Raw genomic sequence first — 15,644 nt, forward strand, 5'->3', positions numbered from 1 at the left:
GGTGGTTCCAACAATGTTGTGTGGTTGCGAGGCATGGGCTATAGATGGGGTTGTGCGGAGGGGGAGTGGATGTGTTGGAGGTGAGGTGCTTGAGGACAATGTGGACAATGTGTGGTGTGAGGTGGTTTGATCGAGTAGGCGGTTAGGGAGTAAGAGAAATGTGTGGTAATAAAAAAATGTGGTTTAGAGAGCAGAGGAGTGTGTGTTGTAGTGGTAGAGGATATATGTGCCAGAGGTAGATGGAACGAGGAGAGGCGGGAGACCGAATTGGAGATGGAGGGGTGGAGTAAGGGGGGTTTTGAGCGATTGGGGCCTGAACGTGCAGGAGGGTGGGGGGCGTGTGGGGAATGGAGTGAACTGGAGCGATGTGGTGTGCCGGGTTCTAGGCGTGCTGTCAGTGGATTGAGCCGGGACGTGTGAAGCGTCTGGGGTGGGCCGTGGAGGGGTATGTGGGTCCTGGATGTGGTGAGGGAGCTGTGGTTTCGGTGCATTACACAAGACAGTTAGAGACTGAGTATGAACAAATGTGGCCTTGTCTTTTCCTAGCGCTACCCCGCGGGTGAGGGGTGGGGGGAATGCTATTTCATGTGTGGCGGGGTGGTGGCGGGGTTGGATGAAGGCAGCAAGCGTGTGTGCATGTGTATATATGTCTGTGTATGTTTTTGTACGTTGAAGTGTATAGGGATGCGTATGTGTGTGAGTGTGTGTGGGTGGGGGCATTTGTGTGTATACATGTGTGTGTTTGTGTGTGTGTCTGTGTTTGTGTGTGTGTGCGTGTGTCTGGGTTAGGTCATTCTTCGCTTGTTTCTTAGCGCTACCTTGCTAACGTGGGAGACACCGATTAGTTATAATATATATATATATATATATATATGTATATATATATATATATATATATATATATGGATATGGTTTAAAAAGCGAGATATACATAAGTATACGTATGTAAGTAGGAGAGATGGCCAGAGAGCGTTATTGGATTACGTGTTAATTGATAGACGCACGAAAGAGAGACTTTTGGATGTTAATGTGCTGAGAGGTGCAACTGGAGGGATGTCTGATCATTATCTTGTGGAGGCGAAGGTGAAGATTTGTGGGGGTTTTCAGGAAAGAAGAGAGAATGTTGGGGTGAAGAGAGTGGTGAGAGTAAGTGAGCTTGGGAAGGAGACTTGTGTGAGGAAGTACCAGGAGAGACGGAGTACAGAATGGAAAAAGGTGAGATCAAAGGAGGTAAGGGGAGTGGGGGAGGAATGGGATGTATTTAGGGAAGCAGTGATGGCTTGCGCAAAAGATGCTTGTGGCATGAGTAGCGTGGGAGGTGGGTTGATTAGAAAAGGTAGTGAGTGGTGGAATGAAGAGGTAAGATTATTAGTGAAAGAGAAGAGAGAGGCATTTGGACGATTTTTGCAGGGAAGAAATGCAAATGAGTGGGAGAGGTATAAAAGAAAGAGGCAGGAGGTCAAGAGAAAGGTGCAAGAGGTGAAAAAGAGGGCAAATGAGAGTTGTGGTGAGAGAGTATCATTAAATTTCAGGGAGAATAAAAAGATGTTTTGGAAGGAGGTAAATAAAGTGCGTAAGACAAGGGAGCAAATGGGAGCTTCAGTGAAGGGGGCTAATGGGGAGGTGATAACAAGTAATGGTGATGTGAGAAGGAGATGGAGTGAGTATTTTGAACGTTTGTTGAATGTGTTTGATGATAGAGTGGCAGATATAGGGTGTTTTGGTCGAGGTGGTGTGCAAAGTGAGAGAGTTAGGGAAAATGATTTGGTAAATAGAGAAGAGGTAGTAAAAGCTTTACGGAAGATGAAAGCCGGCAAGGCAGCAGGTTTGGATGGTATTGCAGTGGAATTTATTAATAAAGGGGGTGACTGTATTGTTGACTGGTTGGTGAGGTTATTTAATGTATGTATGACTCATGGTGAGGTACCTGAGGATTGGCGGAATGCGTGCATAGTGCCACTGTACAAAGGCAAAGGGGATAAGAGTGAGTGCTCAAATTACAGAGGTATAAGTTTGTTGAGTATTCCTGGTAAGTTATATGGGAGGGTATTAATTGAGAGGGTGAAGGCATGTACAGAGCATCAGATTGGGGAAGAGCAGTGTGGTTTCAGAAGTGGTAGAGGATGTGTGGATCAGGTGTTTGCTTTGAAGAATGTATGTGAGAAATACTTAGAAAAACAAATGGATTTGTATGTAGCATTTATGGATCTGGAGAGGGCATATGATAGTTGATAAAGATGTTCTGTGGAAGGTTTTAAGAATATATGGTGTGGGAGGCAAGTTGTTAGAGGCAGTGAAAAGTTTTTATCGAGGATGTAAGGCATGTGTACGTGTAGGAAGAGAGGAAAGTGATTGGTTCTCAGTGAATGTAGGTTTGCGGCAGGGGTGTGTGATGTGTCCATGGTTGTTTAATTTGTTTATGGATGGGGTTGTTAGGGAGGTGAATGCAAGAGTTTTGGAAAGAGGGGCAAGTATGCAGTCTGTTGTGGATGAGAGAGCTTGGGAAGTGGGTCAGTTGTTGTTCGCTGATAATACAGCGCTGGTGGCTGATTCATGTAAGAAACTGCAGAAGCTGGTGACTGAGTTTGGTAGAGTGTGTGAAAGAAGAAAGTTAAGAGTAAATGTGAATAAGAGCAAGTCAAGGGTCAAGTCAATTGGTAGGTAAGTTTGAATGGAGAAAGACTGGATTAAGTAAAGTGTTTTAGATATCTGGGAGTGGATCTGGCAGCGGATGGAACCATGGAAGCGGAAGTGAGTCATAGGGTGGGGGAGGGGGTGAAAATTCTGGGAGCCTTGAAGAATGTTTGGAGGTCGAGAACATTATCTCGGAAAGCAAAAATGGGTATGTTTGAAGGAATAGTGGTTCCAACAATGTTGTATGGTTGCGAGGCGTGAGCTATGGATAGAGTTGTGCGCAGGAGGGTGGATGTGCTGGAAATGAGATGTTTGAGGACAATATGTGGTGTGAGGCGGTTTGATCGAGTAATTAATGTAAGGGTAAGAGAGATGTGTGGAAATAAAAAGAGTGTGGCTGAGAGAGCAGAAGAGGGTGTTTTGAAATGGTTTGGTCACATGGAGAGAATGAGTGAGGAAAGATTGACCAAGAGGATATATGTGTCGGAGGTGGAGGGAAAGAGGAGAAGTGGGAGACCAAATTGGAGGTGGAAAGATGGAGTGAAAAAGATTTTGAGTGGTCGGGGCCTGAACATGCAGGAGGGTGAAAGGCGTGCAAGGAATAGAGTGAATTGGAACGATGTGGTATACGGGGGTCGACATGCTGTCAATGGATTGAACCAGGGCATATGAAGCGTCTGCGGTAAACCATGCAAAGTGTGTGGGGCCTGGATGTGGAAAGGGAGCTGTGCTTTTGGTGCATTACTACATGACAGCTAGAGACTGAGTGTGAACGAATGGGGCCTTTGGTGTTTTTCCTAGCGCTACCTCGCACACATGAGGGGGAGGGGGTTGTTATTCCATGTGTGGCGAGGTGGCGATGGGAACAAATAAAGGCAGACAGTATGAATTATGTACATATGTATATATGTATATGTCTGTGTGTGTATATATATATGTGTACATTGAGATGTATAGGTATGTACATTGTGCGTGTGTGGACGTGTATGTATATACATGTGTATGTGGGCGGGTTGGGCCATTCTTTCGTCTGTTTCCTTGCGCTACCTCGCTAACGCGGGAAACAGCGACAAAGCAAAATAATGATAAATATATATATATATATATATATAAATATATATATATATATATATATATATATATATATATATATATATATATATATATATATATATATATAATATATATTTTCTTTCATACTATTCACCATTTCCCGCATTAACGAGGTAGCGTTAAGAACAGAGGACTGGGCCTTTGAGGGAATATCCTCACCTGGCCCCCTTCTCTGTTCCTTCTTTTGGAAAATTAGAAAAAAAAAAAAAATTCGAGAGGGGAAGGATTTCCAGCCACCCGCTCCCTCCCCTTTTAGTCGCCTTTTACGACACGCAGGGAATAGTGGGAAGTATTCTTTCTTCCCTATCCCCAGGGATAATATATATATATATATATATATATATATATATATATATATATATATATATATATATATATATATATATATGTAACTGAAAGTTGATGGAGAGAGATGGGTGATTATTGGTGCATATGCACCTGGGCATGAGAAGAAAGATCATGAGAGGCAAGTGTTTTGGGAGCAGCTGAATGAGTGTGTTAGTGGTTTTCATGCACGAGACCGGGTTATAGTGATGGGTGATTTGAATGCAAAGGTGAGTAATGTGGCAGCTGAGGGAATAATTGGTACACATGGGGTGTTCAGTGTTGTAAATGGAAATGGCGAAGAGCTTGTAGATTTATGTGCTGAAAAAGGACTGGTGATTGGGAATACCCGGTTTAAAAAGCGAGATATACATAAGTATACGTATGTAAGTAGGAGAGATGGCCAGAGAGCGTTATTGGATTACGTGTTAATTGACAGGCGCGCGAAAGAGAGACTTTTGGATGTTAATGTGCTGAGAGGTGCAACTGGAGGGATGTCTGATCATTATCTTGTGGAGGCTAAGGTGAAGATTTGTATGGGTTTTCAGAAAAGAAGAGTGAATGTTGGGGTGAAGAGGGTGGTGAGAGTAAGTGAGCTTGGGAAGGAGACTTGTGTGAGGAAGTACCAGGAGAGACTGAGTACAGAATGGAAAAAGGTGAGAACAATGGAAGTAAGGGGAGTGGGGGAGGAATTGGAGGTATTTAGGGAATCAGTGATGGCTTGCGCAAAAGATGCTTGTGGCATGGGAAGAGTGGGAGGTGGGTTGATTAGAAAGGGTAGTGAGTGGTGGGATGAAGAAGTAAGATTATTAGTGAAAGAGAAGAGAGAGGCATTTGGACGATTTTTGCAGGGAAAAAATGCAATTGAGTGGGAGATGTATAAAAGAGAGACAGGAGGTCAAGAGAAAGGTGCAAGAGGTGAAAAAGAGGGCAAATGAGAGTTGGAGTGAGAGAGTATCATTAAATTTTAGGGAGAATCAAAAGATGTTTTGGAAGGAGGTAAATAAAGTGCGTAAGACAAGGGAGCAAATGGGAACTTCAGTGAAGGGCTCAAATGGGGAGGTGATAACAAGTAGTGGTGATGTGAGAAGGAGATGGAGTGAGTATTTTGAAGGTTTGTTGAATGTGTTTGATGATAGAGTGGCAGATATAGGGTGTTTTGGTCGAGGTGGTGTGCAAAGTGAGAGGGTTAGGGAAAATGATTTGGTAAACAGAGAAGAGGTAGTAAAAGCTTTGCGGAAGATGGAAGCCGGCAAAGCAGCAGGTTTGGATGGTATTGCGGTGGAATTTATTAAAAAAGGGGGTGACTGTATTATTGACTGGTTGGTAAGGTTATTTAATGTATGTATGACTCATGGTGAGGTGCCTGAGGATTGGCGGAATGCGTGCATAGTGCCATTGTACAAAGGCAAAGGGGATAAGAGTGAGTGCTCAAATTACAGAGGTATAAGTTTGTTGAGTATTCCTGGTAAATTATATGGGAGGGTATTGATTGAGAGGATGAAGGCATGTACAGAGCATCAGATTGGGGAAGAGCAGTGCGGTTTCAGAAGTGGTAGAGGATGTGTGGATCAGGTGTTTGCTTTGAAGAATGTATGTGAGAAATACTTAGAAAAGCAAATGGATTTGTATGTAGCATTTATGGATCTGGAGGAGGCATATGATAGAGTTGATAGAGATGCTCTGTGGAAGGTATTAAGAATATATGGTGTGGGAGGCAAGTTGTTAGAAGCAGTGAAAAGTTTTTATCGAGGATGTAAGGCATGTGTACGTGTAGGAAGAGAGGAAAGTGATTGGTTCTCAGTGAATGTAGGTTTGCGGCAGGGGTGTGTGATGTCTCCATGGTTGTTTAATTTGTTTATGGATGGGGTTGTTAGGGAGGTGAATGCAAGAGTTTTGGAAAGAGGGGCAAGTATGAAGTCTGTTGTGGATGAGAGAGCTTGGGAAGTGAGTCAGTTGTTGTTCGCTGATGATACAGCGCTGGTGGCTGATTCATGTGAGAAACTGCAGAAGCTGGTGACTGAGTTTGGTAAAGTGTGTGAAAGAAGAAAGTTAAGAGTAAATGTGAATAAGAGCAAGGTTATTAGGTACAGTAGGGTTGAGGGTCAAGTCAATTGGGAGGTAAGTTTGAATGGAGAAAAACTGGAGGAAGTAAAGTGTTTTAGATATCTGGGAGTGGATCTGGCAGCGGATGGAACCATGGAAGCGGAAGTGGATCATAGGGTGGGGGAGGGGGCGAAAATCCTGGGAGCCTTGAAGAATGTGTGGAAGTCGAGAACATTATCTCGGAAAGCAAAAATGGGTATGTTTGAAGGAATAGTGGTTACAACAATGTTGTACGGTTGCGAGGCGTGGGCTATGGATAGAGTTGTGCGCAGGAGGATGGATGTGCTGGAAATGAGATGTTTGAGGACAATGTGTGGTGTGAGGTGGTTTGATCGAGTAAGTAACGTAAGGGTAAGAGAGATGTGTGGAAATAAAAAGAGCGTGGTTAAGAGAGCAGAAAAGGGTTTTTGAAATGGTTTGGGCACATGGAGAGAATGAGTGAGGAAAGATTGACCAAGAGGATATATGTGTCGGAGGTGGAGGGAACGAGGAGAAGTGGGAGACCAAATTGGACGTGGAAAGATGGAGTGAAAAAGATTTTGTGTGATCGGGGCCTGAACATGCAGGAGGGTGAAAGGAGGGCAAGGAATAGAGTGAATTGGATCGATGTGGTATACCGGGGTTGACGTGCTGTCAGTGGATTGAATCAGGGCATGTGAAGCGTCTGGGGTAAACCATGGAAAGCTGTGTAGGTATGTATATTTGCGTGTGTGGACGTATGTATATACATGTGTATGGGGGTGGTTTGGGCCATTTCTTTCGCCTGTTTCCTTGCGCTACCTCGCAAACGCGGGAGACAGCGACAAAGCAAAAAAAAAAAAAAAAAAAAATATATATATATATATATATATATATATCATGGCATGTGGAGCGTCTGGGGTAAACCATGGAAAGTTCTGTGGTGCCTGGATGTGGAAAGGGAGCTGTGGTTTCGGGCATTATTACATGACAGCTAGAGACTGAGTGTGAACGAATGGGGCCTTTGTTGTCTTTTCCTAGCGCTACCTCGCACACATGAGGGGAGGGGGATGTTATTCCATATGTGGCTAGGTAGCGATGGGAATGAATAAAGGCAGTGTGAATTGTGTGCATGTGTACATATGTATGTGTCTGTATATATATGTGCACATTGAGATGTATGGGTATGTATATTTGCGTGTGTGGACGTGTATGTATATACATGTGTATGGGGGTGGGTTGGGCCATTTCTTTCGTCTGTTTCCTTGCGCTACCTCGCAAACGTGGGAGACAGCGACAAAGCAAAATAATAGTAATAATGATATATATGAGAGAGAGATATTACTTTTTTATAGTTTGCCTCGTACAGACGTAGGTAATTACCGATACCATAGTTCCAGAGAAGCCCCTTAAACATGAGCGAATGTAATACTCCAGGCAATGTCAGCCTCCAGTCTGGTTATTGTTCAACTCTACAGGGTCTTCACGTCCCTGTGGTGCGTAGTACGCAACTCCCTCCTGTGTTGTACGTTTGACTATGATCCATATCCTTATATCTCCCCTTCTTACTTCACCTCCATTCCTCTTACTTCTCCTCTCCTCTCTCCCTCTCTACTTGTGTTTCTATATTTTCTCCTCTTTCCCAATTCCCATTCCTCAGTTCGCCTCTTTTTTCCCCCTAAAACCTTTTATTGTCATTCCTTATTCCACCTCTTTCTCCTGCCTTCTCCCCATCTTCTCTCCCATCCTCTGGGTGTGAGAGGGGGGAATTCTCACTTCCTTCTCCCAGTTCTCTCTCAGCACCCCTCACCTTTGTCGCCTTGGGATTTCACTTGCAGAAAAATATTCAACTGTGTCGTCCACAACATAGAAAAAAAGTTCTCTGATGTTGAAGGTTTCTGTTATCTTTGATCTAGAGGGAAGGAAGGGAGGGGGTAGGGAGGCAGGGAGAGGGTAGGGTGGCAGGGAGAGGGTAGGGAGGCAGGGAGGGAGGAGACAGAGACAAATGGAAACAGAAGTCAGAACAAAAAAACAGGAACACAGAGATCCACACACTAGGACCCGCGGGCGGCCGAGTGAGATGACTCCACTTTTGATCCCTCGATGGACTATTTCCATTTCATAGGAAACCGATTACGCCGCCCCAGGTCTCCTGCGTATTGCTGGGGCCCTGGCCTCCGCCTCTCCCTCAAGCAGGACCTGGAGACTAATACTCGCGAGCGCGCGCACGCGGTGTGTGTGTGTGTGTGTGTGTGTGTGTGTGTGTGTGTGTTCTAGCGTCGCAGGATGTTCTAAGTGGGGTGTCATATCTTAGGTGGGAATACTCCATTTTGGTCTCGCAGATAGTTTTTCCTGCGTGGCGGTGGCTCTCATAGGTGGTTTCAGCGAGTGGCTCCCTCCCGCTCGGGTAACTCGACTCTTGCCAGTCACAAGGACATTGGTTGGTGGTGGAGCCAGTTCGGCTAGGCGCGACCAGGCAGGCACTGGTGCCCTTCTGTATATGATGGAGAGGCGGAGATGGGGTGCTGACCACCGCACAGTTTTGGATGAGGGTGTGGTCGCCGCTTCACGGCTGGCTGGGTGGCTGGCTGGGCGGAGGTGGTGGTGAGGAGTTCCTACAGTGCGTAGTGAGGCATGGTAGAGCATGGTAGGTGCATGGTAGAGGAGGTGGAGGAGGTTGACGTCTCGTGTATGGTGTTGCGGGGAGACGACACGGTCATGTCGCTTAGGATATGTTTGTACCCTGAGGTGCAGCTTGGGGTTGTGTGCGAGTTGTAGTGCACAGTGGGTAAGGTTAGGTCGAGTTTTAGTCCACAGTGGGTGAGGTTGGTTGTGAGATGTATACAGTGGGTAAGGTTAGGTTTAAGTTGTAGTACACAGTGGGTAAGGTTGGGTGTAGAGAGCAATACACACTGCATGATGTTGGGTGTAGAGAGCAATACACACTGCATAATGTTGGGGTTGTTGAGCTGTTGCGCAAACAGCCCATCTGAGAGTTTTAAGTCGCCACCATTTACCTCTACGCTTCACCAACGTTCATTTCTCCCTCACCCTCGGCCCTCTCTCCGTCACCACTACTACTCTTCTATCACCACCTTCTTTCTCCAACACCACCATCTCCCTCCAACACCACCATCTTCCTCCAACATCATCCTCACGTCATTCCTTACAGTTCGCCACACATATCTCTTTATATTCCGGTTTTCCTTATCCCCCCCTCTCTCTCTCTCTCTCTCTCTCTCTCTCTCTCTCTCTCTCTCTCTCTCTCTCTCTCTCTCACACACACACACACACATTACAATTTAACTGCCACGTTGTTTCATTTCTTCATTCATCGTTGTATCTATTATCTCTTATGTACGTCATCATCTGCTCTTGCTTTGCTAGCTCCGCTTGTAATTAGTTATTCTCCCGTGTCTTGGTCTTCATCATACGCACATTTACTTTGTTTCTTCACTCTCTTCTTAAGACTTCGTTTTTCATTTAGTCATTGTGTACAGGTTAATTATTATTATTATTATTATTATTATTATTATTATTATTATTATTACTATTGGCCTCAGATGTGGTAAATCTGAAATGAATAAGATTGGAACATGTACAATTGGCTTGAAAAGTGATGACACTTGTATTTAGTGAGGCTCGTCCAAGCAGCGGTGCAGCTACCTTTTTTCTTTTTTTCTTTCATACACGTTTGCTATTTCCCGCGTCCAAAACCGACGAATGTGCTTTAGGGGAAAAAATCTTTGACCCATTCCTAAACTTTTTTTTTCTGAAAGTACAAGATCAGTGAAGGAATGGAATAGACTAGACTGAGTGATGCCACTGTGAATCCTGATCTCATGTAGAGGGAGAGTTTAATGAGTTTGATGAGAGACGAGACTGTTAAAGAGATGGAGTTTGATGAGAGACGAGACTGTTAAAGAGATGGAGTTTGATGAGAGACGAGACTGTTAAAGAGATGGACCTTACAAGCCTAGCGAATTCCCTCCTCACACAGGCCTGTGTGGTACCTCACACAGGCCAGTCTGGTACCTCACACAGGCCTGTCTGGTACCTCACACAGGCCTGTCTGGTACCTCACACAGGCCTGTCTGGTACCTCACACAGGCCTGTCTGGTACCTCACACAGGCCAGTCTGGTACCTCACACAGGCCTGTCTGGTACCTCACACAGGCCTGTCTGGTACCTCACACAGGCCTGTCTGGTACCTCACACAGGCCTGTCTGGTACCTCACACAGGCCTGTCTGGTACCTCACACAGGCCAGTCCGGTACCTCACACAGGCCTGTCTGGTACCTCACACAGGCCTGTCTGGTACCTCACACAGGCCTCTCTGGTACCTCACACAAGCCAGTCTAGAACGAGAAACAAATATGTAAAGCAGCCTGGAAGAAATCTGTCTGAAATGACATATGTATTTCACCAGTGTCCAGGTCCTTCTGTGACTCCATATGCTGATGTAAAAAAGTGGCCATTTTGGTAAAAGAGAAATACGAGAGATGCCTCTCTTCTAAATAGGACATAAGAACAGTGGTGTCCGGAAGGCGACACGGTGTCAGTGGCCAGTGGGCTGGACAACTGTATATTAACGAACTCCTGACCCGAATTTCTCGATGCCTAAATTTTTTTTTTTTTAACTCCCTCATATTTTTTTTTTTTTTGCAAGTTGAAGGCCTCCAGGTGGGGAGTAAAAGTAAGTAGCGAGGTATATCTCAGTACCATGTTTTAAAGACGAAGATGCATGCAGAGAAAAATAAGCAGAGAGCCAGCCCGTGGTGATACAGCGACACAAGCATATAACACTTAGGATGTAGGATAAGCTGCATATGGCTCGTTGTCTCGTTTAGATGTTGTTTTACATGGATGATAATACATGAAAGGGGTTTGTTGCTCTGAAATGATTATTAACCTAAAAAGCCTAAATGGATGAAGCACTTGCTCATCTGATGTTCGTTCTGCCGCCTTACGTCATCGACCATCGAGGGGGTAAATATAGTAAATATTTGTTGTACATTTTCATTAAAGAGATGGCTTAAAAGTGTTGACTCAAGATATGAAGTAATACTTCAGCTCATATTTTGCCATCGGATATGATTTGAAATTTACACAATGAAATGCTCATTCTGACTTCCGATTTTAACTCCACAAATTATTCCTGAATGTCTTTGGTGATCTGGTATATTGTATTATTCCTGAATGTCTTTGGTGGTCTGGTATATTGTATTATTCCTGAATGTCTTTGGTGATCTGGTATATTGTATTATTCCTGAATGTCTTTGGTGGTCTGGTATATTGTATTATTCCTGAATGTCTTTGGTGATCTGGTATATTGTATTATTCCTGAATGTCTTTGGTGGTCTGGTATATTGTATTATTTCAAGAAATAAAAGATTTCAGCTACACCGTTTGTTTACAGAATTGATGTGAAAAATTGCGTTATTATTCGTTCGTTGATTTCCCTTATTCACAAAATTGCGTTTCGCCTCGAAAAGAAATAAAAAGCGAAACTACGGAGTCTCTTAGATTCTGAAGTGGTGGTTTAAATATTTTCGGGATACATAAAAAGAATATGTATATGGGTGAGAAGAGATAATGAGTTTGGAAAAGAGACATCTGTGAAGGAATACCAGGAGAATTGAGTATAGACTGACGAGAAGTGAGAGTAAGAGACGAGGGAAGTGGTGAGGAATGGAAGGTATTTAAGGAAGCAGTGATGACCTGTGCGAAAGATGCGTGTGACATGCAGATCAGGAGACGTAGCGAGTGGTTGAATGAAGAAAATTTGATATTTAAAGAGAGGTATATGATCTGTACTTACAGGGAAGGAGTGCAGATGTTTGGAAGAGAAATAAGAGAAAGCGGCAGGAGGTGAAGGGAAGGGGGCAAATGGGAAAGTGGTAATAGGTAGTCATCAAATGCGGAGGAGAAGGAGTGAGTATTTTGAAGGGCTATTGAATGTGTTTTATGATAGAGTGGCGATATAAGGTGTTTGGGTCGGGCTAGTATGCAAAGTGAGAGAGAAATGGATAAAGGTTTGATGAAAAGGGATGGTGAAAGCCTTGCGTAAGATGAAATGTGGCGGCGAGAGTGGATGGCATTGCAGTTGAATACCTTAAGAAAGCATGTGACTTTGCTGTTGATGTGTTAGTTAGGACTTCCGGTGTATGTATGGATCATGGTGAGGTGCCTGAGGATGAACAGAAAGCATGTATAGTGCCAGGGTATAAAGGCAAGGGGGATAAAGTAGTGTGTTCAAGCTACTGAGGTGCAGTTTGTTGAGTATACCTAGTAAGTTGTATGGGAGGGTATTAATTGAAAGGGTGGAGGCATGTAAAGAGCATCAGACTGAGGGAGGAACAGTGTGGTTTCAGAAGTGGTAGAGGATATGTGGATCATGTGTGTGCTTTAGATAATGTCTGTGAGAAATACTAAGATAGACAAGGATTTGCATGTGGCATTTATGGATCTGGAGAAAGCATATGATATGGTTAATAGATGTGCCTTGTGGAAGGTCTTACATATACATGGTATGGGAGGGAAGCTTTTTTTGCACGTGCACTTCCAAGGGAAGATTGGTCTGCGACAGGGTTGTGTGATTTTTTCATGGTTTTGATATTTATGTATGAGATGATGGAGGTAAATGCGAGCATAGGGAGAGAGATGGGCGAGTATGCGATTTTTAGGGGATGAAGAGGGCCTGAGAAGTGAGTCGGCTGTTGTTCACTGTTGATACAGCACTGGTGGCAGATTTGACCAAGAAGCTCCAGAAATTTGTGACTGAGCTTGGAAGAGTGTGTGAGGAGGAACTTGACAGTAAATGTGAATAAAAACATGGTTGACGGTCATGTCAGTTGGGGGTGTGAGTTTGATTGGAGAAAAATTGGAGGAAGTAAAGTGTGTAAGATACCTTGGAATGGACATGAGGGCGAATGGAACCATGGGAGCGGAAGCGAGTCATATGGTGGGCGAGGGGGAGAAGGTTCTGGGAGCACTGAACAATGTGCAGAGAGAGAGGACGTTGTCTGGGAGGGCAAAACTGGTTATGTTTGAAGGTACAGTAGTCCCAACAATGATGGGAGGCATGGGCTATAGATGAGAATGTGCGAGGAAGATGGAAGTGTTGGAAATGAAGTGTTTGAGAACAATATGTGGTGTGAGATGGTTTGATAGAATATGTAATAAAAGGGTTAGAGAGGTATATGGAATTAAAAAGTTTGGTTGAGAGAGCTGAAGAGTGTTTGCTGAAATGGTTTGGACATATAGAGCGAATAGATGAGGAGAGATTGACAAAGGGGATATATGTGTCAGAAGATGGAGGGAACAAGGAGAATGTGAAGACCAAATTGGCGATGGAAATATGGAGTGAAAAAGATTTCGAGTGATCGTGGCCTGAACATGCAGGAGGGTGAATAGCAAGCAAGGGGTAGAGTGAATTGGAAACTTGTGTGGTGTACAGGGATATACCAGGGCATGTGAAGCGTCTGTGGGGCCTGATTGTGGATTGGGAGCTGTGATTTTGGTGCATTACACACAACAGCTTGAAAATGGTTGAGAGGGTGCGACCTTTTTCCTTCTGCGATATATATATATATATATATATATATATATATATATATATATATATATATATATATATATATATATAGATTGGGAGCGTGGGGCTGGAAATCCTCCCCTCTCTCTTTTTTTTTTTTAATTTTCCAAAAGAAGGAACAGAGAAGGGGGCCAGGTGAGGATATTCCCTCAAAGGCCCAGTCCTCTGTTCTTAATGCTACCTCGCTAACGCGGGAAATGGCAAATAGTTTGAAAGAAAGATATATATATATATATATATATATATATATATATATATATATATATATATTGAGAGGGTGAAGGCATGTACAGCGCATCAGATTGGGGAAGAGCAGTGTGTTTCAGAAGTGGTAGAGGATGTGTGGATCAGGTGTTTGCTTTGAAGAATGTATGTGAGAAATACTTAGAAAAGCAAATGGATTTGTATGTAGCATTTATGGATCTGGAGAAGGCATATGATAAAGTTGATAGAGATGCTCTGTGGAAGGTATTAAGAATATATGGTGTGGGAGGCAAGTTGTTAGAAGCAGTGAAAAGTTTTTATCGAGGATGTAAGGCATGTGTACGTGTAGGAAGAGAGGAAAGTGATTGGTTCTCAGTGAATGTAGGTTTGCGGCAGGGGTGTGTGATGTCTCCATGGTTGTTTAATTTGTTTATGGATGGGGTTGTTAGGGAGGTGAATGCAAGGGTTTTGGAAAGAGGGGCAAGTATGAAGTCTGTTGGGGATGAGAGAGCTTGGGAAGTGAGTCAGTTGTTCGCTGATGATACAACGCTGGTGGCTGATTCATGTGAGAAACTGCAGAAGCTGGTGACTGAGTTTGGTAAAGTGTGTGAAAGAAGAAAGTTAAGAGCTAATGTGAATAAGAGCAAGGTTATTAGGTACAGTAGGGTTGAGGGAGGTAAGTTTGAATGGAGAAAAACTGGAGGAAGTAAAGTGTTTTAGATATCTGGGAGTGGATCTGGCAGCGGATGGAACCATGGAAGCGGAAGTGGATCATAGGGTGGGGGAGGGGGCGAAAATTCTGGGAGCCTTGAAGAATGTGTGGAAGTCGATAACATTATCTCGGAAAGTAAGAATGGGTATGTTTGAAGGAATAGTGGTTCCAACAATGTTGTATGGTTGCGAGGCGTGGGCTATGGATAGAGTTGTGCGCAGGAGGATGGATGTGCTGGAAATGAGATGTTTGAGGACAATGTGTGGTGTGAGGTGGTTTGATCGAGTAAGTAACGTAAGGGTAAGAGAGATGTGTGGAAATAAAAAGAGCGTGGTTGAGAGAGCAGAAGAGGGTGTTTTGAAATGGTTTGGTCACATGGAGAGAATGAGTGAGGAAAGATTGACCAAGAGGATATATGTGTCGGAGGTGGAGGGAACGAGGAGAAGTGGGAGACCAAATTGGAGGTGGAAAGATGGAGTGAAAAAGATTTTGTGTGATCGGGGCCTGAACTTGCAGGAGGGTGAAAGGAGGGCAAGGAATAGAGTGAATTGGATCGATGTGGTATACCGGGGTTGACGTGCTGTCAGTGGATTGAATCAGGGCATGCGAAGCGTCTGGGGTAAACCATGGAAAGCTGTGTAGGTATGTATATTTGCGTGTGTGGATGTATGTATATACATGTGTATGGGGGTGGGTTGGGCCATTTCTTTCGTCTGTTTCCTTGCGCCACCTCGCAAACGCGGGAGACAGCGGCAAAAAAAAAAAAAAAAAAAAAAAAATATATATATATATATATATATATGTATATATATATGTATATATATATGTATATATATATATATATATATATATATATATATATATATATATATATATATATATATATATCCCTGGGGATAGGGGAGAAAGAATACTTCCCACGTATTCCCTGCGTGTCGTAGAAGGCGACTAAAAGGGGAGGGAGCGGGGTGCTGGAAATCCTCCCCTCTCACTTTT

This window comes from Panulirus ornatus, chromosome 4 (genome assembly GCF_036320965.1).
Source record: "Panulirus ornatus isolate Po-2019 chromosome 4, ASM3632096v1, whole genome shotgun sequence".
Taxonomy (NCBI): domain Eukaryota; kingdom Metazoa; phylum Arthropoda; class Malacostraca; order Decapoda; family Palinuridae; genus Panulirus; species Panulirus ornatus.